The following is a 22,048-nucleotide window of genomic DNA, read 5'->3' on the forward strand; positions in this document are numbered from 1 at the left end:
TTCGATTTCTTTCCTTTCTGTTGGGTCCGCCTCCGGATGGTATTTCCTAATTTTTGCTCCTTCCCTTCTGTTGGCACCTTCGACAGTTGCTTCCTCCTGGGTGGGGGCCGTCTGACCTCGCTGTACTCCTATCTTCCTAAATACCTCCCATACCGTGTGCCATGGTTTGGTCTCGATGGTGTTGTTTATCACCGAGTTCGTGTATTCCCTTTTCTTGTCGTTGATGAGGTCCCTGTATTGTTTTCTCTTGATCCTGTGTTCTGCGATGAGCAGCTGATTGTCTGTGGTGTTTCTGATTCGTCTCTTGGAAATGGCTAGTGCCCGCTTCTTTTCCTCGCATTGCGCGTCCCACCAGTCATTTCCGTGTTTGATCGTGATAGCCCTCTTTTTTATCCTGTTGCTCATTCCTTTCAGGATCTGTTGGAGTACGGTGGCTTGTTCCTCTATTACTCTGGTCTCCACGGTAGGTGTGATATTCATTGGGATATTTGCGAAGCGTTCTCTGATGGAATTCCAGTTCGTGTTCCTGAAGTCCCATTCAGATTTTTTGGTCTTCCTGGCCTCGTGTTGCTCGTGGATCTCAAATTCAATGTATTTGTGGTCACTCAAGGTTTCTTCGGTTGCATTGATGTTCCAACCGCTAACCTCGGTGCCCCTGCTCCAGGTGGTGTCCACGTTACTTCTGCCCCTGCTTGTGCTGAAGGTTGGCCTCGTGTAGTCCCCTTCGGCGAGCTGCAATCCTTGGCTCACTGCCCAGTTGAGGAGTTCTTCGCCTCTTGTGCTGTTTTCAGCACTGCCCCACAGTCCATGTTTGGCGTTGAAATCGCCGGCCAAGATCCATTTTCCCGTATATTCTTCCAGGTACTGGGAGATATGACATATGTTGGGTAGATTTCCCCCTCCGGGTTCCTCGTATACGTTGGTGATGACTACGTCGCCTATGTATACCGAGGTGATGTTCTGGGAAGACATGTTTTCTATCAATGTCGCCTTAATGGTGTCCTTGATCCATGTCTCCGTTTTCGTCCTGGGTCCTTTGCTGTACATCAGCCAACCTTCCCATGCCGTCGTTTTAGGTGTCGGTTCTTGGATAAGGACTATATCAAATCCGCCTTCCGACGCCTTTTTCCTCATCAGCGCTGTTGCACTGACACCTTTCCCAGTGTTGAATTGCAGGGTTTTCAGCATCCGTAGTCTGTTATTCTTCGGTTGTCCTGCCTTTTCCTATTTTGTTGCGGGCAACTATAGTCTGTTGCCTTGTGTTTTAATTCTTCGGTCTTTGTTTTCCCGGCTCTCACGCAGTTAATGCACTTGTGCTCCTCTGTTTTGCAGGAATTGCCCTCGTGTTTTTCCCCACACTTGTAACAGGCCGGTTCTGTCGCCGTGCAATTTCTATGGCTGTGCCCGTAGCGACAGCACCTCATACATATCAAGACACTGGTCGTTTCTTCGACCCGGTATCTTAGCATGTCCACGATGACTGTGCGCTCCTTCATTATCCTGCTGAAGATCTGCGGGGCTACTTCTAGAATCCAGTTCTGCCTCTGGAATTTGCCGGTCCACGGGATATTTTTAATGATTTTGATATGCTTTGCCTCCGGGTGTTCTTCAATCAGCGTTTTTATTTCCTCGTTTTCATTTATTATGTCCTGTATTATTTCCTCGCCCTTTACATTACTGGGAAGACCGATTAACTTAATGCGAGGATTCAGCCTAACGCCTTCTTTAATTTCTGCTGTCTTAACGGTTTGCATTTTCTCCTTTACGGCCTCCTTTTGCTCGGCGGTTTTGCATTCTACTACTACCGATCCGTTTTTAAGGACTCTAATGCCCCTAAATCCCGTCTGTAGTTCCTTTGTTGTTATGTGCTTCTTGAGTTCCATTTTAGTTTCTTCACCAGTTTTGTTGCTGAAGCTGACGATTATTTCGTTTTTTTGTTTATTTTTGTCCGGGGGTGCCCATGCTCTGGTCGTTTCCTTTTTCTTGTTCGGTATAGTTGTTTTGTTTCCAGTTTTTTGTAAGGCTTTGGCATAGCTTAACTTGTTTGCGTTATTCTCGGGGTGTGGTATCTCCGTTTGTTTCTCGGTATGCCGTGTTTTTTCTAGGTTCATGATTTTATCCTCCATCCGTGCCATTTGCTCTCCCATTTTAGTGAACATATTTTCTATGCTGCTATTTTGTTCCTGTTTCTTGGATTTCCGTTCCATGAGGTCCGTTATGTCCTCAATTTTCTGTAGGGTTTGTAGGATGACGGTACGGTCTCCGATACCGTATTGCATCTTTTTAGATGCTTGATGGATTTTCGTCGCTCGTCCCTTTATCACATCCAGGCATAGTTTAATAGATTCTCTTAGTCCGGCGATGTCCCTTCCGATTAATATGCTCATTGTGAGTCCCGCCAGTTCATCTTCTTTCCCGTCTAGATCGTTCTCTCCAGCGTTAGCTTCGACACCTTCATTAACTTCTTTTTCGGTAACTTCCAGTTGCTCGGTGTCAGTTGTCTTTTTTCTAGCTTGTCGCTTCTCCATTTTATTGCAGTAGTATTAGTTCCTTATTAAAAATGCATATTAATGGGGCTGTGCCCCGATGGGAGATAGCGTTAAAGACCCTATTTATTGTTATTATTGAATTGTGTCACGTATCAGTCAATTATGGCGAGTGCGCTCGGATGATCACTTTGAAAAAATGGCGACCGCCCCTGGCTGCTGGCTTATTTCTTGAGACCGCTGCTAGATGGCGCAAGTGCAACCGATTTTTGAAAAATTGGTGACTGCGCTGTGGTGGGGGCTGTTGTGACCGATTGGTGACGGCGCTGAGTTGTTGACAAGATGGCTTGTTTCTCAAGCTCACGGCTAGATGGCGATAGTGCAGCCGATTTCTGTCAATTTGGCGACTGCGGAGGGCTTCTGCCTCGCTGTGAGCACCGCTAGTAGATGGCGCTGGTGCTGCCGATTTCTGATGATTCGGCGACTGCGGAGGGCTTCTGCCTCGCTGGGAGCACTGCTGATAGATGGCGCTAGTGCAGCCAATTTCACTTAAAATTGGTGACTGCGCTGATGTCGTGTTGGAGTGGTGACGGCAGTGGGATATTTATTTATCTTCAGGCGAGATGGTGACGGTAGAGGGCCCCTACAGATCGTTGAAATGGCGAATGCGCTGGTACGCTCGTCAAGAATAATTAATTGCCCGGATATTTATCAACAATGATCATCACAGTTCACACTAATCACTAACACAAGTACAAACTAACACAATAGACTACAATGTAATAATATGAGGGTTGTTTACTACAGAGAATGTTAATTAACAAATAGCAAAATAAAGGATTTACAGACAAATACACTTGGTATTCTCTGGATTGTTCACTAATTAGTCAGTTATTGTTCAAAAGTTGATACGATCCTACCTTATTGTGTCCAATCGTCGACCGTTGATTTGGTAGTTCAGCTCCCTTGTGCTTCCGATGGATTTATCGGATTTTTGCACTAACACTGCTGACCGATGATTAACTGCACTAAATAAATTCCGTATTTAACAATGCAACAAATTCACTCCACGTGTTCGACACAAGATTTTCTCGTCGGTTTTGAATATTTACGCGTTATCACTGAAATTAATATCGTTTTACGTTGTTTTTGCGATAAATTTCACGAGAACTCGCGGATTGTTTAAACAAAAACCCCGTAGATTTTCCCTATCTACACGTGCTTGTATTGTTTATAAAAATTCCCGTTATTCGCTGTCGATGTACCGTTAGGCGCGGCGGCTCGGACGGGTCACGCTACCTGCCCGACCCTTTTCGACCCTTTTCGACCTTTTTTCGACGGGTTTTTTCGACTTTTTTTACCGTTGAAACTGTATTTCTTTTGTTTTTGCGTTATTTTAATGAAAATTTGCACCAAAAAACACTATTTATTCACGCCGATTTTTAGCAATAACGCGAATATGCAATACACTACAACAAAACGTGAATTTAGCGTCAAATTTTATCGTTTTACCGTTTCACGCGGCGGTTCGGACGGGTGTCGCTACCTGCCCGACCCTTTTCGACGGGTTTTTTTCGGAATTTTGCCACGTTTTAACACTGTTTTCGGCAATATTTTCGTTATTTGCGATAAAATGCACTAATTCCACTGTTTTAACTGCACTGAATTTAAACAATTTCACGTACTGCACTACTTTTAATACCGGATAATATACGATTCGTTTCCACGTTGACTATTATACCGTTTTATTCCATTGACTGGTACCGTACGGTTTGCTACCTGAACACGACCGTTCTCTTCGACTGCTCGATGCGGAATGAGTAGGTAGGGACAGTGGGAATCTCGTTAATCCATTCATGCGCGTCACTAATTAGATGACGAGGCATTTGGCTACCTTAAGAGAGTCATAGTTACTCCCGCCGTTTACCCGCGCTTGATTGAATTTCTTCACTTTGACATTCAGAGCACTGGGCAGAAATCACATTGCGTCAACATCACGTTAAGACCATCGCAATGCTTTGTTTTAATTAGACAGTCGGATTCCCCCGGTCCGTGCCAGTTCTGAGCTGATCGTTAAGTAGCGGCCGAAGAGGACACCGAATCGAACGTGAACGGCGCACGGTCGTCCGAAAACTACCGAAACGCCGAAACATCAACTCGGGCCTCGCAGCAAAGCGATTCCGCGGGAGGCCAAGGCACAGGACCGAGCTCGGATCCGAAACGACCCCGAAAGATCGTCCCTTCACCTCGCCCAGGCCCGGCTCGTCAACCAGGACCCGCTTCCTCGCCAAGCCCGACACGCCCCGATCCTCAGAGCCAATCCTTATCCCGAAGTTACGGATCCAATTTGCCGACTTCCCTTACCTACATTATTCTATCGACTAGAGGCTCTTCACCTTGGAGACCTGCTGCGGATATGGGTACGAACTGGCGCGACGCCTCCACGTGGCCCTCTCCCGGATTTTCAAGGTCCGAGGGGATGAACCGGACACCGCGGCAACTGCGGTGTTCTTCGCGTTCCAAACCATATCTCCCTGCTAGAGGATTCCATGGAACTCGAACGCTCATGCAGAAAAGAAAACTCTTCCCGGATCTCCCGACGGCGTCTCCGGGTCCTTTTGGGTTACCCCGACGAACTCTCTTGCGAGGGCCCGACTTATTAACGGTTCCGCTGCCAGGTTCCGGAATAGGAACCGGATTCCCTTTCGCCCGACGGGTGTGTATCGATCTAGTATATATATATACAATAAACGTACACCGCATCGACATCGGCTTTCGCCTAGGGCTTAGGATCGACTGACTCGTGTGCAACGGCTGTTCACACGAAACCCTTCTCCACGTCAGTCCTCCAGGGCCTCGCTGGAGTATTTGCTACTACCACCAAGATCTGCACCGACGGCGGCTCCAGACGGCCTCGCGGCCAGCCCTTCTGCGCTCACCGCCGCGACCCTCCTACTCGTCAGAGCTTCATGACCGCGCCCGAAGACGCGATCGCACATGCCGCTGACGGTCGAGTATAAGCACGACGCTTCAGCGCCATCCATTTTCAGGGCTAGTAACTTCGGCAGGTGAGTTGTTACACACTCCTTGGCGGATTCCGACTTCCATGGCCACCGTCCTGCTGTCTTAAGTTACCAACGCCTTTCATGGTATCCCATAAGCGTCGATTTAGGCGCTTTAACTCGACGTTTGGTTCATCCCACAGCGCCAGTTCTGCTTACCAAAAATGGCCCACTTGGCACTCTGATCCGAAATCTCGCGGCTTCATCATTTAAGCAAGCCGGAGATCTCACCCATTTAAAGTTTGAGAATAGGTTGAGGTCGTTTCGACCCCAATGCCTCTAATCATTCGCTTTACCGGATGAGACTCGTACGCTACGAGCGCCAGCTATCCTGAGGGAAACTTCGGAGGGAACCAGCTACTAGATGGTTCGATTAGTCTTTCGCCCCTATACCCAGTTCCGACGATCGATTTGCACGTCAGAATCGCTACGGACCTCCATCAGGGTTTCCCCTGACTTCGTCCTGACCAGGCATAGTTCACCATCTTTCGGGTCCCAGCGTGTACGCTCTTGGTGCGCCTCTTCTCGCGATGAGAACGAGACGCCCCGGGAATGCGGAGCGGCCACTTTTAAGGGTAAACCGCCCATCTTCCCTGAGTTCGTGCGAGACGAACTTTCACTTTCATTACGCCTTTAGGTTTAGTGATTCCCAATGACTCGCGCACATGCTAGACTCCTTGGTCCGTGTTTCAAGACGGGTCCTGAAAGTACCCAAAGCTATAGCGTCGCCGATCGGTCTAGGTCTGTTCGAGAACCTCGTCGCCAACAGTCATCAGAGGTCGGAAACGGCACCGGGTCCGATTACCGACGTGCATCTGACGCGCTTGCGACGAGCCGAACGCTAACGAGTAGCGGCCTTAAACCATTCGGTATACCGTCGAGCGAGTCGACCGCGAACACGAGGGTCCGTAAACGAAAACGGCGCGAACCGCAGTCTACGGTCTCCACCTCGAGCCTTAAGCCGACGCCCAACGGATCGCGACGTCCTACAAGGAGAAAAGTGCACGCGTTCGTCGCCGGATCGACGTACGAAAGGCGCGCGCAACGCCGAAACGTCACGTGTCACGCGATCGCACGCCGCCTACTACGAGCCGCGAATGAATTTCTCCCTTCGACCTTTCGGGTTTCTCAGGTTTACCCCTAAACGGTTTCACGTACTCTTGAACTCTCTCTTCAAAGTGCTTTTCAACTTTCCCTCACGGTACTTGTTCGCTATCGGTCTCGTGGTTATATTTAGCCTTAGATGGAGTTTACCACCCGCTTAGGGCTGCACTCTCAAGCAACCCGACTCTAAGGAGAGATCCTCTCGCCGTCAGTCACGGTCGCTACGGGCCTGGCACCCTCTATGGGCTGTTGCCCCGTTCAAGATGGACTTGGACGCGCGACGTAACGTCGAGATAATGGACCCTCCCGAACACCACATTTCCCGGCGCCCGATGTCGGCCGCGGGATTCGGTGCTGGGCTAATCCCTGTTCGCTCGCAGCTACTAAGGGAATCCTAGTTAGTTTCTTTTCCTCCGCTTAGTAATATGCTTAAATTCAGCGGGTAGTCTCACCTGCTCTGAGGTCGCTAGTTTAATATGCGTGGCGCTCGTAATCATCATAATAATGAAGATTAGGAGCCAATACGAAATATAAAAGTTTAGAATGGAAAAGACGCGCCGTCGAAAAACGGTGTTTTCTCCCTCGTATTCGAGAGACAACGCACCTACGATCCGACGTCGATTAAAAACTAATTTTATCGGATACGACGATCGTATTAATGGTGCGCGCTACGTTTATCACAAAAACGTGCGAACGACCGTTTTAAACACGTCTCATCCCTTTCATATTCGTACGACCCGTACGAGAGAGTTAGGTCACACGTACGGGTCCGCTGTCACGTTTTAGAACGTCGCGATCGAATCGCGCTTATACGCTCAGCACGCTCAGACATTTCTCGTCGATCGCGAAGATCAAAGAAAATCCGAGCAGTCTTGAAATGAGATACGACCCTCAGCCAGGAGTGGTCCGGGTATGAGATCCCAGGACCGCAATGTGCGTTCGAAATGTCGATGTTCATGTGTCCTGCAGTTCACAAGTTGACGCGCAATTAGCTGCGTTCTTCATCGACCCACGAGCCAAGTGATCCACCGTTTAGGGTAATCTTTTTTTAAGTTAGGTTTTAAACGCATATCGAAACGTTTCTATTATAAGACGACGACGACGACGACGACGCGCGCTCACGTCATAGACAGCGCTTGCGCCCCTTTCGCAGCCGCCGTCGACTTTAAAACGCTCTTACGGTTTATTTTCGTCTTCTCCACTACACACAACGAGAGGAGCGGAGACAGACTACTCGAAATGGTGACGTTCGTTGTAAATTTTCGTCGTCTCACCTCGTACGACAACAAAAGAGCATACGCTGATCATAGTTTGGCAATATTTTCGTAAACTAAATCTCACCCTTTTGGAATGAAACAAACGAAGGGTGATAAGATTTTCGTAAACTAATCACATTACCGATCATCGTATATGTTCGTCGATATGAGGATCGAAACGTCGATTAGAAATATAATTGGCAAAATCGTTTTATTTTGCGCTCGATTTGTCCATTTATAACGAAATCCGTCGTAGGCCGACGATTATTACTCGTCGTCCTATATAACAACATCTTCATCGTATATATCTCCGCTTTCGGGCGTACATCTTTTAAAACCATATATTATAGGTACCCGAAAACAGCTACGTTGACGACGTCGAAATTCGATCGGAACTTCCGAACTTCGTAGATGGCTCTTTAACGTTCGACAATGATTTTTACAGACTTGTACGTTTACCTATTATATATATATATAGGCATAACAACACACTGTAATGATCCTTCCGCAGGTTCACCTACGGAAACCTTGTTACGACTTTTACTTCCTCTAAATGATCAAGTTTGGTCATCTTTTCCTACACATCGACGACGCCGAAACGCCATCGCGTGTCGATCCGAAGACCTCACTAAATCATTCAATCGGTAGTAGCGACGGGCGGTGTGTACAAAGGGCAGGGACGTAATCAACGCGAGCTTATGACTCGCGCTTACTGGGAATTCCTCGTTCATGGGGAACAATTGCAAGCCCCAATCCCTAGCACGAAGGAGGTTCAGCGGGTTACCCGGGCCGCTCGGCCAGGGAAGACACGCTGATTCCTTCAGTGTAGCGCGCGTGCGGCCCAGAACATCTAAGGGCATCACAGACCTGTTATTGCTCAATCTCGTGCGGCTAGAAGCCGCCTGTCCCTCTAAGAAGAATAGTTTGTACGCCGACAGTAAAAACCGCGCACGAACCGCGAAACCCGAAAGCAACGCGGCCGGCGGGCCTTTAGGATGTCAAAAAGCGCCTAGTTAGCAGGCTAGAGTCTCGTTCGTTATCGGAATTAACCAGACAAATCGCTCCACCAACTAAGAACGGCCATGCACCACCACCCACCGAATCAAGAAAGAGCTCTCAATCTGTCAATCCTTCCGGTGTCCGGGCCTGGTGAGGTTTCCCGTGTTGAGTCAAATTAAGCCGCAGGCTCCACTCCTGGTGGTGCCCTTCCGTCAATTCCTTTAAGTTTCAGCTTTGCAACCATACTTCCCCCGGAACCCAAAAGCTTTGGTTTCCCGGAAGCTGCCCGTCGAGTCATATTAGGGAACGTCGACGGATCGCTAGCTGGCATCGTTTAAGGTTAGAACTAGGGCGGTATCTGATCGCCTTCGAACCTCTAACTTTCGTTCTTGATCAATGAAAGCGTTTTTGGCAAATGCTTTCGCTTCTGTTCGTCTTGCGACGATCCAAGAATTTCACCTCTAACGTCGCAATACGAATGCCCCCATCCGTTCCTATTAATCATTACCTCGGGGTTCCGAAAACCAACAAAATAGAACCGAGGTCCTATTCCATTATTCCATGCATACAGTATTCAGGCGAAATTTTAGCCTGCTTTGAGCACTCTAATTTGTTCAAAGTAAACGTGCCGGCCCACCTCGACACTCAGTAAAGAGCACCGCGGCAGGATTGAGTTGGGCCGTCGTAACCACGACGCGCACAACACGCACGCCGAAACGCACGCGCGACGGCGACGCGACACGACTAAGCCCACCGGCAGGACGTCTCGCGAAAAACACGCCAGTTAACACCGCGAACGATGAACCGGCGGCGCGAGACACAAATTCGACTACGAGCTTTTTAACCGCAACAACTTTAATATACGCTATTGGAGCTGGAATTACCGCGGCTGCTGGCACCAGACTGGCCCTCCAATTGATCCTCGTTAAAGGGTTTAGAGTGTACTCATTCCGATTACGGGGCCTCGGATGAGTCCCGTATCGTTATTTTTCGTCACTACCTCCCCGTGCCGGGAGTGGGTAATTTGCGCGCCTGCTGCCTTCCTTGGATGTGGTAGCCGTTTCTCAGGCTCCCTCTCCGGAATCGAACCCTGATTCCCCGTTACCCGTTACGACCATGGTAGGCGCAGAACCTACCATCGACAGTTGATAAGGCAGACATTTGAAAGATGCGTCGCCGGTGCGAGACCGTGCGATCAGCTTAAAGTTATTCAGAGTCACCAAGTTGTACGATGACGAGCGCGAACCCGAAACCGATTGGTTTTGATCTAATAAAAGCACTCCTTCCATCTCTGGTCGGAGCTCTGTTTGCATGTATTAGCTCTAGAATTACCACAGTTATCCAAGTAATTGTGGGTACGATCTAAGGAACCATAACTGATTTAATGAGCCTTTCGCGGTTTCACCTTAATTCGGTATGTACTGAGACATGCATGGCTTAATCTTTGAGACAAGCATATGACTACTGGCAGGATCAACCAGGGAACTGTTCTTATTATTTTATCGACACGAAGCAGATAAAACAAATACAGACACAGTTTATTTTATAAGTTTGACTTATAAAGAAACGTGTGCGTAAGACGACGATATATAATATATATCGACGACTAATAAAAAGGAGGTGCATGATAGCGCGCCTAGACGACGGAAAAACCGGTCCGAGGCGCCACGCTCTTACATTTTAATATTAGTTGTCTAATAAAACAAAACGATATCATCATCTTAGACACATCTTTTGTTTTTTTTATACACAACCGATCGACTAGGCACCCAATTATCTCGATTATCGACGACGATCGTCGACTACGTCGAAAATTGGATGCCGCAAAATATCGTTCGGCGTTTATAAGACCTCGAAAAACATTCTCTCCGAACCCTTCGCTAGATAGAAATATATAAAGCGACAAGGAAACCTCGTACGAGAAACGTTTCGTGATTTTTTATTTTATTCTCGCTCGGAGAGCAGAGAGCTATCGCAAAATGTGTTGCTGTTTTATGAACGTTCCGATGAAAAACCGATACGTCCATAAAAATAATAATTCCAATCGCATATGAATCGTGGATCATCTTCTTCTAACGAAGCCGAATGTTCCCGCCGAATTCGCGATCTCGCAGTGATACCGTCGTCGTCGTCGTACGCTTCCCGATATATCGAAAAAAACCGACCAGGAAGAACAACGAAACGACGATACAAAATCGCGAGAGCGTTACGAATATATAATAACACGACGAAATACGCTTTTTATTTAGATAAATAAAAAAATACGGTTCGGATCTTATATATTAACATATAATATGTAATACCACCTTCGCTGATCAAAAGCCACTCGGTAAAAGTGTCACAGCGCCGGTCGACCCGACCCGTCGTATCCGTCTCTCGTATCGCCCCACGTAGAAGCGCACACGATTTAAGCGCGGGTCTCTCGCCAGCTATCGGAAATGTATGGGTGTTTTAGAACAGATCGTTTATACGGACGTTGCGCAAATTTTTCGTTTTTACGTCTGCCCGTTCTCGTTATTATCGGAATGTTCCGATGAATAAACTTTAGCTTTAGACAACGTGAACTTCTAAAGCAATAATTTTAACCTCTCGTGTTAATACGTCCTCAGGCCGTTTCTAGACTGCCGATCACGTTCTTTAAAAGTCGGAAAATTCCGATCCATAAAATTATGCTAGTAGAATGTAAAGATCCTTCATAGGATGGATACTGTCACATATCGATACGGCGATCGGAGTAAAACTGTTCTCACGTATTTCAGGACATTTTAGGTTGTTACGTCGGCCCGTTCGTTATTATCGGTATATACCTATGAATAAATGTTTTGCTTGTAGAACGTAAGATTCCAAAAGAATGATTCGCCGAAACGATGGTGCACCCTTACGATCGGATATTTGCCGCTTATTGGCCATTTTCTATAATTCATCCGTTAGATATCGTTTATCGACTACGGATAAGGTTTTCCGATATCAGAATGTTCCTAAGGATGATTCGAAAGTGATTTGAACGAAGAATTTGATAGAATGAATCCTTTATTTATCCATTGAGTACAGGGTACGGAGTGTCTGCGGGGTCAGCTAATATATTATATTTCTCTCTCGACGTAATGGTAACTCGAAGTCCGAACCGCGCTCATGAAGCTCGGTTTCAATCCAATCCATGTTGGTCGGTTCCTCGAGAGGAACGCCGTATCTTCGCGGTCGACCGCCTAATGAATCAGGTGGTAAAAGTCCAAGCCCAGCGCGGCAACGGCAGGCGCGTTCAACGTTTTAACTGCCAATTCTACGGTCATTCATCGGCCAACTGTAAAGCCACTCCGGCCTACGTCAAGTCCCAAAGACAGAAATTCCCCGCCGAAATGCACCAACTGTTGAGAACCATACACCGCAAATTACTCGGGATGCAAGTGCCGACCTACTCCAAAAACAACCAAACCCAAAAGACCAATTCCTCCCCCCACTCATGTACGGGGAACTCAAGATAACAGTCGTCTGGCTGGTCTGGATTCCACTAGAACACGAACCCGATCTCCATTGGCGAAATACTCTTCGGAACATATTCAGATGACCAAGGAGATTTTCAGGCCATTTTCAACGCCATCAACCACACAGCTATTGGAAGAATTACTATCGGCCGGGATAATAGATGAGTTGGAACTTGGGCTTATTGCTCCAAGCGAACCAACTCACTACTCCTCCAATCGACCGACAATAATTGACTTTTTTATCTATCAAAATTCGAATCAAGCCTCTGACCTGCAAGTACTCCAAGATATCGATTCTGACCACAGGCCTATCCTCCTCACCCACCATCAGCGATTTTCCACTGAGTTCCACTGTCCCCAAGCAAGGTCAACCTAGTAAACGAAAAAAAAAGTATCTTCTCTTTGACGATCCTCATTATATTAGGACGATAGTTCCATTCTAAATTCTTGATTAATTACAGTTCCTATTTGTTCATTTCGAGACGTTCCCGTGATTAATACTTATCGTGTAGAAATTAGCCACAATCCACAATTAGCCACAGTTAGGAAAAATAAATTAATTATCATATAGTCATAAACGTAATAAAAATGAATACACATATTTTCGAAGTCACTCCAGAAATACTTTACCTTATTTTTAAATAACAATCTCGGGCCGTACCATTTTTACAAAACTTATTCTATATACTTACTATATAACAGATTATAATGATATAATATAATTCAATACAATAACTACAATATATATATATATATCTGAAAATTCTGTTTTTATAAAATGTCAGCTACTGTTTAACATTTCATTTTTTAAAATGTATATCCAATTGTGGTTCTGAAAAGAACCGATTTTGCAGGTAAGTAGTATATTGAAACACACATAGGTATGTGAATTAATTTACTTAGAACTGGTATATTTGGTGACTGCTTTGGTACCTTCGCTAACGGCGTGCTTAGCCAACTCACCGGGTAACAATAACCTAACGGCGGTTTGGATTTCTCTGCTCGTGATCGTTGATCTCTTATTGTAATGGGCGAGACGCGACGCTTCGGCGGCTATCCTTTCGAATATATCGTTCACGAAAGAATTCATGATCGACATGGCCTTGCTGGAGATACCCGTATCGGGATGAACCTGCTTTAAAACTTTGTATATGTAAATCGCATAGCTTTCCTTCCTCCTGCGCTTCTTTTTCTTGTCGCTCTTAGAGATATTTTTCTGGGCTTTTCCGGCTTTCTTGGCCGCCTTACCGCTTGTCTTCGGTGGCATTTCGAAATAAAAATCCCGACGTCTCACGTACCTCAAAGAGTACTTAACTAAAAAAATGCCTTTAATTCTAGAACTTATAACATTCGAAGGAACACTTCTAAGCCCCGCCCATAGCCCGAGTTAGAGTCTGATTGGTCGCGTATGATATAACGAGTTTGGCTCGCGGACAAAATTCCAGGCCGATCTGTAAGAAATTTCCAGTACCGTTTTTGATTTAAAGGTGAGCAGTATCTAACAACGATCGAGATTAACATGTCCGGACGTGGTAAAGGCGGAAAAGTGAAGGGAAAGGCGAAGTCTCGTTCCAATCGTGCGGGATTACAATTTCCTGTCGGTCGTATTCACCGACTTCTAAGGAAAGGAAATTATGCCGAACGCGTAGGGGCCGGTGCTCCCGTTTACTTAGCTGCCGTAATGGAATATCTGGCGGCCGAAGTTCTCGAGTTGGCGGGTAACGCCGCTAGAGACAACAAGAAAACAAGGATTATCCCTAGGCATTTACAATTGGCCATCAGAAACGACGAGGAATTGAATAAACTGTTATCTGGCGTTACTATTGCCCAGGGCGGCGTCTTGCCTAACATTCAAGCAGTATTATTGCCTAAAAAGACAGACAGCAAAACCAAATAGATAACGCAAACCGTTTAAAGTTTTGCATACGCCCTTTAATATCGGTCCTTTTCAGGGCCAACAAAATCGTATAAAAAAGAAGTTAGAATACGCGTTCTTATTAAAGAATAAATATTAACTAGAAAATTTATAAATAATCTGATCTGTACTGAATATTCCTTTATTACTGTTTTAGAGTATCGATCGATCGGTTCCCTAATTAGTTACGGCTCTATCTAGAAAATAATCATTTAAGTAATAATAAGATAATAAATAAATTATATAAATATTCTTTCTTTTATAAAGTTATATTGTGGTTCTGAAAAGAACCGTTTTTTTTCTATTAAAAAAATACGGTCTTGGACGAACGTATTTTTTAGGGAAGTCGTAGCACGTCCAGGAGTGTCGGGATATTTGTAATTTTCAACTCCGTGTCTTCTTGATCTGACGATGAAATGTGTCGCCTGTTTAATATATCGTCATACGTAGTAGAAATAGTTTTATTTCTTTTTCTTTGGTGATACTGGTTTTTTAGTTTTCGCACCTTCACCAGCGGCAACACGAACAGTTGAGGTCGTCGTCTTAGCACTTTTCGGTTTAGGCGCCTTGGGCTTTTTCGTAGGTCCGGCTTTATTAGATTTTTTCGCTTTGGAAGGCGATTTCGGGGATCTTGCGGCCGTGTTGCTTTTTGCTGCTTTCGAAGATGAACTATTAGCGGCGGCATTGGAAGCGGACGTAGTCGTGGCGGCGGTAGATTTCTTTCCTGTTTTCTTTTCGACGGCTTTTTTGGCAGAAGCTTTTTTCTCGGCCAAAGTTGCAGATTCACCTTTCTTACTTTTAGCTGTGGTTTTCTTAGTTGAGGCGGAGGCGGCGGTCGTCTTTTTTTCCGTTTTCTCTGAGGTTTTTTTGGCAGACGCTTTTTTACCACCGGCTGTCGTAGCTGTCGCGGCACCTCCTACTGGTTTTCGTTTATTTTTCTGTCCGGTTTTGGCAGTGGCCGTTTTTCTTTTCTTCGTACCTGCGGCTGTCGTACCTCCTGCTTTACGTGCCGAAGCCGCTAATTTAAATGATCCGGAAGCTCCTTTGCCCTTCGTTTGTACCAAAACACCCGAAGCGATCCACGTCTTTATATATTTCTTTATAAAGGGCGATAATTTGTCAGCATCCACTTTGTAATTGGCCGCTATGTATTTTTTAATAGCTCTGAAGGAAGTTCCGCCTTTCTCTTTCAATCCTTTAATTGCACTCGTTACCATATCAGCGATCGGAGGATGACTAACTTTCGATTTAGAACTCTTCGCCTTGCTCGAAGTGGATTTTTCTTTCTTCCCTCCTGCAGACGAACCTGCGCTACCGGCTGTAGCTGATGCGGCTCCCGTAGCCGACACCGAAGATGAATTCGACCCGGCCGGTGTGCCTGTTGACGATGCGTTAACAACGGCGGCGGAATTTCCTCCACTCCCTTGATTCGACGAAGGAGAAACCGCTTGTCCGCTAATATCGACGTCCGACATTCTGATATAATTTCTTAATTTTCTTATAAGAACGTTCTAATCACGATTCGTTTGACAAAGTTACGTACGTGCGTATGCTTCTCGTTCGCGTATTTTAACTGTCTGACGGTCGCTCTCATTTAATGCGTACCCTATATGATATGAGCCGAACGGAGGACTGAACGGTCGAGCGCGAACGACGTTCCATATTCCGGCTTCGTCGAAACGTTCATCGAGCTTGGAACCGTTTACTTATTTCTCATATTAAATACATAAATCCTTTAGAATATCATACGATTTATGTTCGAGGCGTTAAAAGATAAAACGTAGTAGAAGTAGCAAACTTTACCAATAAATTTTACGTTGACTATCGTCTTAGAAGGAAGCACAAAATCAAGCGTTGCTCTCGATTCCGTCGAAACTACCAATTTACATTCGAGTTATAGACTTTCGGTTATAACTATGAAAATATATCTTTTCAAATCTACGTCCCCCGATATATCGTCTTTTGATATAAATGCAATTCCGTACAGATCTAATGCTATTATTGGAGAAACGAGACATATTATTCCTAATTGATGCGGTACAGATTGTTCGTTGTCCAAAACGAATCTATATCGAAACGTACCGTTGTCGAATTAACTGTAAGAAAACAATGACATGAAAATTAACCGATCCTATACTAATATACTTCTTATTTAACGGTTTCTTAACACCATCCGAACTCTGGGTTACAATCGAACGTATCGGGTGAGCAACGATATCGAGACGTCTATAAGAATATCGTGTCAAACCCTTCTGTATCGATACAATGCTCATATATATTATAGTATATTTTGCTTCTTTAGTTGAAATCTGTTTTCATAAATAGTTATCTAAAGTCAATAAATACATGGAACGCGATCTCCATACATACGTGCGTAGAACTACCGTACCTTCTTTGAAATCTTAAGGATTCTCCAAGCTCATCGACGCGAAGTTTATCTCGGAGTATTTTCTCTCTAAAGGAAAACTATATTAAAGCTTCAACGAAGATTCGGTATTCGATTGTTCACCATCATTTACATTCTTGTCATTAACCTAACATTTATTATGAAATCTTATTTTAAACTTTATCTATCTTTTTATATTACGATCGTCTATTATAATGCAGTATATTTGTTACTTTACAAGTAAATCTTAGATGAAAGGAGCAGATATTTAATAAAATTTAACGTCATCTTAGTCCATTTTCGAATAATAAATTTCTTTTTTTATGCTAGTAAATTTGTGGCTCTGAAAAGAACCGTTGTTTTCTTTAGTTGAATAGATACGTTGTTCTGTTTTAATTGGTCAGCATATATAATACTTTATTTAACCGCCAAATCCGTATAGGGTTCGTCCTTGGCGTTTGAGGGCGTATACTACATCCATGGCAGTAACGGTTTTCCTTTTGGCGTGTTCGGTATAAGTGACGGCGTCTCTGATAACGTTTTCCAAAAATACTTTTAATACACCTCTGGTTTCTTCATAAATTAGACCGGATATACGTTTAACTCCACCCCGCCTAGCCAATCTTCTGATGGCGGGTTTCGTAATACCTTGGATATTATCACGAAGCACTTTACGATGCCGCTTAGCGCCTCCTTTTCCCAAACCTTTACCACCTTTACCTCTGCCCGTCATGATTTATTCAATTTAGTATTAAAAGAAAGCAAATTTATAATCGAATTGTGCAGCGTACACCTCGAATACTACGGGTAACTATTTCAATTTCAAATCCTACCATGGGTTTTGTTGAGTTCGAATCGGGTCCCGCCCACAGATGCTAGCCGGACCAATCAGAATATCTTCACACATTATTAAAAAGGGAGATTTCTTTGACACCTTCGATCAGTTTCCAAAAGTTCGTTGGTGCTTGCGCTTGTAATTCTTCCTACACGTTTGAAGTCAGACCCGTTTAGACGATGGCTCGTACCAAGCAAACTGCTCGAAAATCAACCGGAGGTAAGGCTCCCAGAAAACAATTGGCTACTAAAGCAGCCAGGAAAAGCGCTCCCGCTACCGGTGGTGTTAAAAAACCGCATCGTTACAGACCCGGTACGGTCGCTCTAAGAGAAATCCGACGCTATCAGAAGAGTACCGAATTATTGATTAGGAAATTGCCTTTCCAACGATTGGTTCGCGAAATCGCTCAGGATTTCAAGACCGATTTACGTTTCCAAAGTTCGGCAGTGATGGCTTTGCAAGAAGCTAGCGAGGCCTATTTGGTTGGTCTCTTTGAAGACACCAATTTGTGTGCGATCCATGCTAAACGAGTAACTATCATGCCTAAGGACATTCAATTAGCCAGACGCATTAGAGGCGAACGTGCATAAATGCTACGGCTGTCCTATATTAAGGTCGTTTTTTGTATTTATATGAAAAAAAAAAGGTTCTTCTCAGAACCACCAACTTCTATTAGAAAAAAGAGACATTGATATTTTTTCCGTTTATATGACGCTTTAGTTATAATATTTGTGAATTGAATTTAGAATATTATGCTCACAAATATATTGTGAATATTGAGGAATCCTTAGTAATAAGGTGTGAACACCTGCTGGATTGACTTGAAGTTTATATCACGATAAGAAAGGGGTATCACATATACTGTTATTATGTTACCGTAAAGGAATGAATATATAAAATAAAATATTTTTTTCTGGATATTTTAACATTTTTATGAACGATTACTATATTTTAATTTATTTGACTTCGTATATATCCTATCTTCTTAACAATAGTTTATTTCTTTTTTTCTTCTTTAAACATTTTGGGGCTCTGAAAAGAGCCGTTTTCCACCCTTCATATTATTATGATCACCTTCAAAATAATATATTTCGTTTACTTAGAACTGGTATATTTAGTGACAGCTTTGGTACCTTCGCTAACGGCATGCTTAGCCAATTCACCGGGTAACAATAACCTAACGGCGGTTTGGATTTCTCTGCTCGTGATGGTCGATCTTTTATTGTAATGGGCGAGGCGCGACGCTTCGGCGGCTATCCTTTCGAATATATCGTTCACGAAAGAATTCATAATCGACATGGCCTTGCTGGAAATACCCGTATCGGGATGAACCTGCTTTAAAACTTTGTATATGTAAATCGCGTAGCTTTCCTTCCTCCTACGCTTCTTTTTCTTATCGCTCTTAGAAATGTTTTTCTGGGCTTTTCCAGCCTTTTTTGCCGCTTTACCGCTTGTCTTCGGTGGCATTTTAAACGAATGAGATTCGCGACCTACCCATACAGCAAAAGATAAAAGACTAAACCGAAATATACCTATAGTCGTTTAATTATTTGATAAATGACGCTACACTTCTAAGCTCCGCCCATTCTTGGCGTTATGTCGTAGAAAGCTCTGATTGGTCGAGTAGGAAACGTACTAGTGTTTTGAGAAGTTGCCGAATAAAAGCTATTCGCTGGACAGTTCACTGCCAGTTGTTCATTCGTTGTCGAAAGGACGTGAGCGTTGTCGCCATTAGTTTTTCGGTTATTTTTAGTTTAAAAAAGTTAGCAATACAATGTCTGGACGTGGTAAGGGTGGAAAAGTGAAGGGAAAGGCGAAATCTCGTTCCAACCGAGCGGGATTACAATTTCCTGTTGGCCGTATTCACCGGCTTTTAAGGAAAGGAAATTATGCCGAACGCGTAGGGGCCGGTGCTCCCGTCTACTTAGCTGCCGTAATGGAATATTTGGCGGCCGAAGTTCTCGAGTTGGCAGGTAACGCCGCTAGAGACAACAAGAAAACAAGGATTATCCCTAGGCATTTACAATTGGCCATCAGAAATGACGAAGAACTGAACAAACTCCTCTCCGGTGTTACTATAGCCCAGGGCGGCGTTCTACCAAACATCCAGGCCGTATTGTTACCGAAAAAAACAGATAGTAAAACCAAATAAGTTACATGAGCCTTAGGGTTTTTGTGTCGTACAAAAACCTTTTAACTATCGGTCCTTTTCAGGACCACCAAAATAATAAAACAAAAAAAGAAACTTAAAATTAAAACTCATATTATGACTTGCACTTACTAATTATTTAAAATATTCTAATAAACAGTTTAAGTACTTTAAAGATTGTTTTTTGGGTGTGTAAGATAAATTAAGAGACATTCCAATACCAATAATTATCGTTTTATTAAACAACAATTAAGTCGAAATAATATGAAGGATTTATTTCTAGCGGTTCTCCTTTAGTAAAATCGAACCGTATTATAACATCGCGCCTTGTATATAATCTATGTAATTAACGATGAATTTAAGGGGCGGTCTATTTATTAAGTATAGAGTTTTAGAATCCAAACCCTCAAATAATTAGGGCCAGTTATACTTAAATTATTATTTTAAATAAAATTATGATGATTGTAATGATTGAAAGATTATCCTTAAATCCTAATAGAGCTTCCGTTTTTTAAATATCGATAAATTTGTGGTTCTGAAAAGAACCGTTGTTTAATTTTTCTAAAATTAATTTTGAGGGTCACATTTCACGTTAGTTCGCGAATAAAATGTGACTTAACCTCCAAACCCGTATAATGTACGTCCTTGACGTTTCAAGGCGTATACTACATCCATTGCGGTAACGGTTTTTCTTTTGGCGTGTTCGGTATATGTAACGGCATCTCTGATGACGTTTTCCAAAAACACTTTTAAAACACCTCTGGTCTCTTCGTAAATCAGACCAGATATACGTTTTACGCCGCCTCGTCTAGCCAATCTTCTAATGGCGGGCTTCGTAATACCTTGGATATTATCACGAAGCACTTTACGATGCCGCTTGGCTCCTCCTTTTCCCAAACCTTTACCACCTTTACCTCTGCCGGTCATCTTTTATCGAACCTAATACAAAAAAAATAAATGATCTCGAATAAGTAGCGCGCTCACAACACGAGTGCTACGGACAACTGTTGTCGATTACATTCAATCAGCCCGGTTTTGTAGACTTAGGATTGAGTTCCGCCCACTGGCACAAAACGGACCAATCAGATTAGATAACATGTTATAAAAAGGACTCTCTGATTTTATGACCGAATCAGTCCGAAAGGGGTCGCCGTCGTTTGCGTTTGTTAATTTTTCTCATTACCTCTATTTTAAAAATATGGCTCGTACCAAGCAAACTGCGCGAAAATCAACAGGAGGTAAAGCTCCTAGGAAACAATTGGCTACCAAAGCGGCCAGGAAAAGCGCTCCAGCTACCGGTGGCGTTAAGAAACCACATCGCTACCGACCTGGGACGGTCGCTTTGCGGGAGATTCGTCGTTATCAAAAGAGCACCGAATTATTGATTAGGAAATTACCTTTTCAACGATTGGTTCGCGAAATCGCTCAAGATTTCAAGACCGATTTACGTTTTCAAAGTTCGGCGGTGATGGCTTTACAAGAGGCCAGCGAAGCTTATTTAGTTGGCCTTTTTGAGGATACTAATTTATGTGCGATACATGCAAAGCGAGTAACCATCATGCCCAAGGATATTCAGCTAGCCAGACGTATCAGAGGCGAACGTGCCTAAACTTTATTTTCTATCATTTATAATACTCTACTTATATTCGTATTTTGCAACAAAAAAAAACGGTTCTTTTCAGAACCACCTAAATTTAATCAAAGAAAAAGAAGATAATTCAATTAATATTCTTTTATCGATATTTATATAAACCACTAAAAGAGTTATGGATTTTTATCTCAGAGTTATATTCGACTACATGTTAGTAATTAATAACAGTCGGTGTACTTATACGCATTGTTTTTAAAAACTAAAGAAAAAATAATGTAATCACTAATAACCAAAGAATAATAATATACTGTTGATAACAAAATTTGTATTTCAATATTGGATACTACAGCTGTATAATATATAAAATTAATTTTTTTAAGATTATTTCTTTTTTTATTTATCTAAATTGTGGCTCTGAAAAGAACCGTTTTCTCCTTTATGATATTCAAGGCTTATGGTTTACTTAGAACTGGTATATTTAGTGACGGCTTTGGTACCTTCACTAACGGCGTGCTTAGCCAATTCACCGGGCAGCAATAATCGCACGGCAGTTTGGATTTCTCTGCTTGTGATAGTAGATCTTTTATTGTAATGAGCGAGACGGGACGCTTCGGCGGCTATCCTTTCGAATATATCGTTCACGAAAGAATTCATGATCGACATGGCCTTGCTGGAGATACCCGTATCGGGATGAACTTGCTTTAAAACTTTGTAAATGTAGATCGCGTAGCTTTCCTTCCTCTTGCGTTTCTTTTTCTTGTCACTTTTGGAGATATTTTTCTG

General features: G+C 43.7%; 2 non-coding genes and 1 pseudogene across 2 annotated transcripts; all 3 read right to left on the reverse strand.

Moving 5' to 3' along the window:
• Positions 1–3,960: 3,960 nt before the first annotated feature.
• Positions 3,961–7,118, reverse strand: LOC143205978 (uncharacterized; annotated as a pseudogene).
• A 419-nt stretch (positions 7,119–7,537) lies between these two features.
• LOC143205979 (5.8S ribosomal RNA) lies at positions 7,538–7,692 on the reverse strand. The gene has a single exon (XR_013008031.1). It is a non-coding gene; the product is annotated as a 5.8S ribosomal RNA (ribosomal RNA).
• Positions 7,693–8,402: 710 nt separating this feature from the next.
• On the reverse strand, positions 8,403–10,391 carry LOC143205969 (small subunit ribosomal RNA). Its single transcript, XR_013008024.1, has one exon. It is a non-coding gene; the product is annotated as a small subunit ribosomal RNA (ribosomal RNA).
• Positions 10,392–22,048: the final 11,657 nt, after the last annotated feature.

This window comes from Rhynchophorus ferrugineus, unplaced genomic scaffold (assembly GCF_030347505.1).
Source record: "Rhynchophorus ferrugineus isolate W39M unplaced genomic scaffold, kcgeb_rfMv2 rfM324, whole genome shotgun sequence".
Taxonomy (NCBI): domain Eukaryota; kingdom Metazoa; phylum Arthropoda; class Insecta; order Coleoptera; family Curculionidae; genus Rhynchophorus; species Rhynchophorus ferrugineus.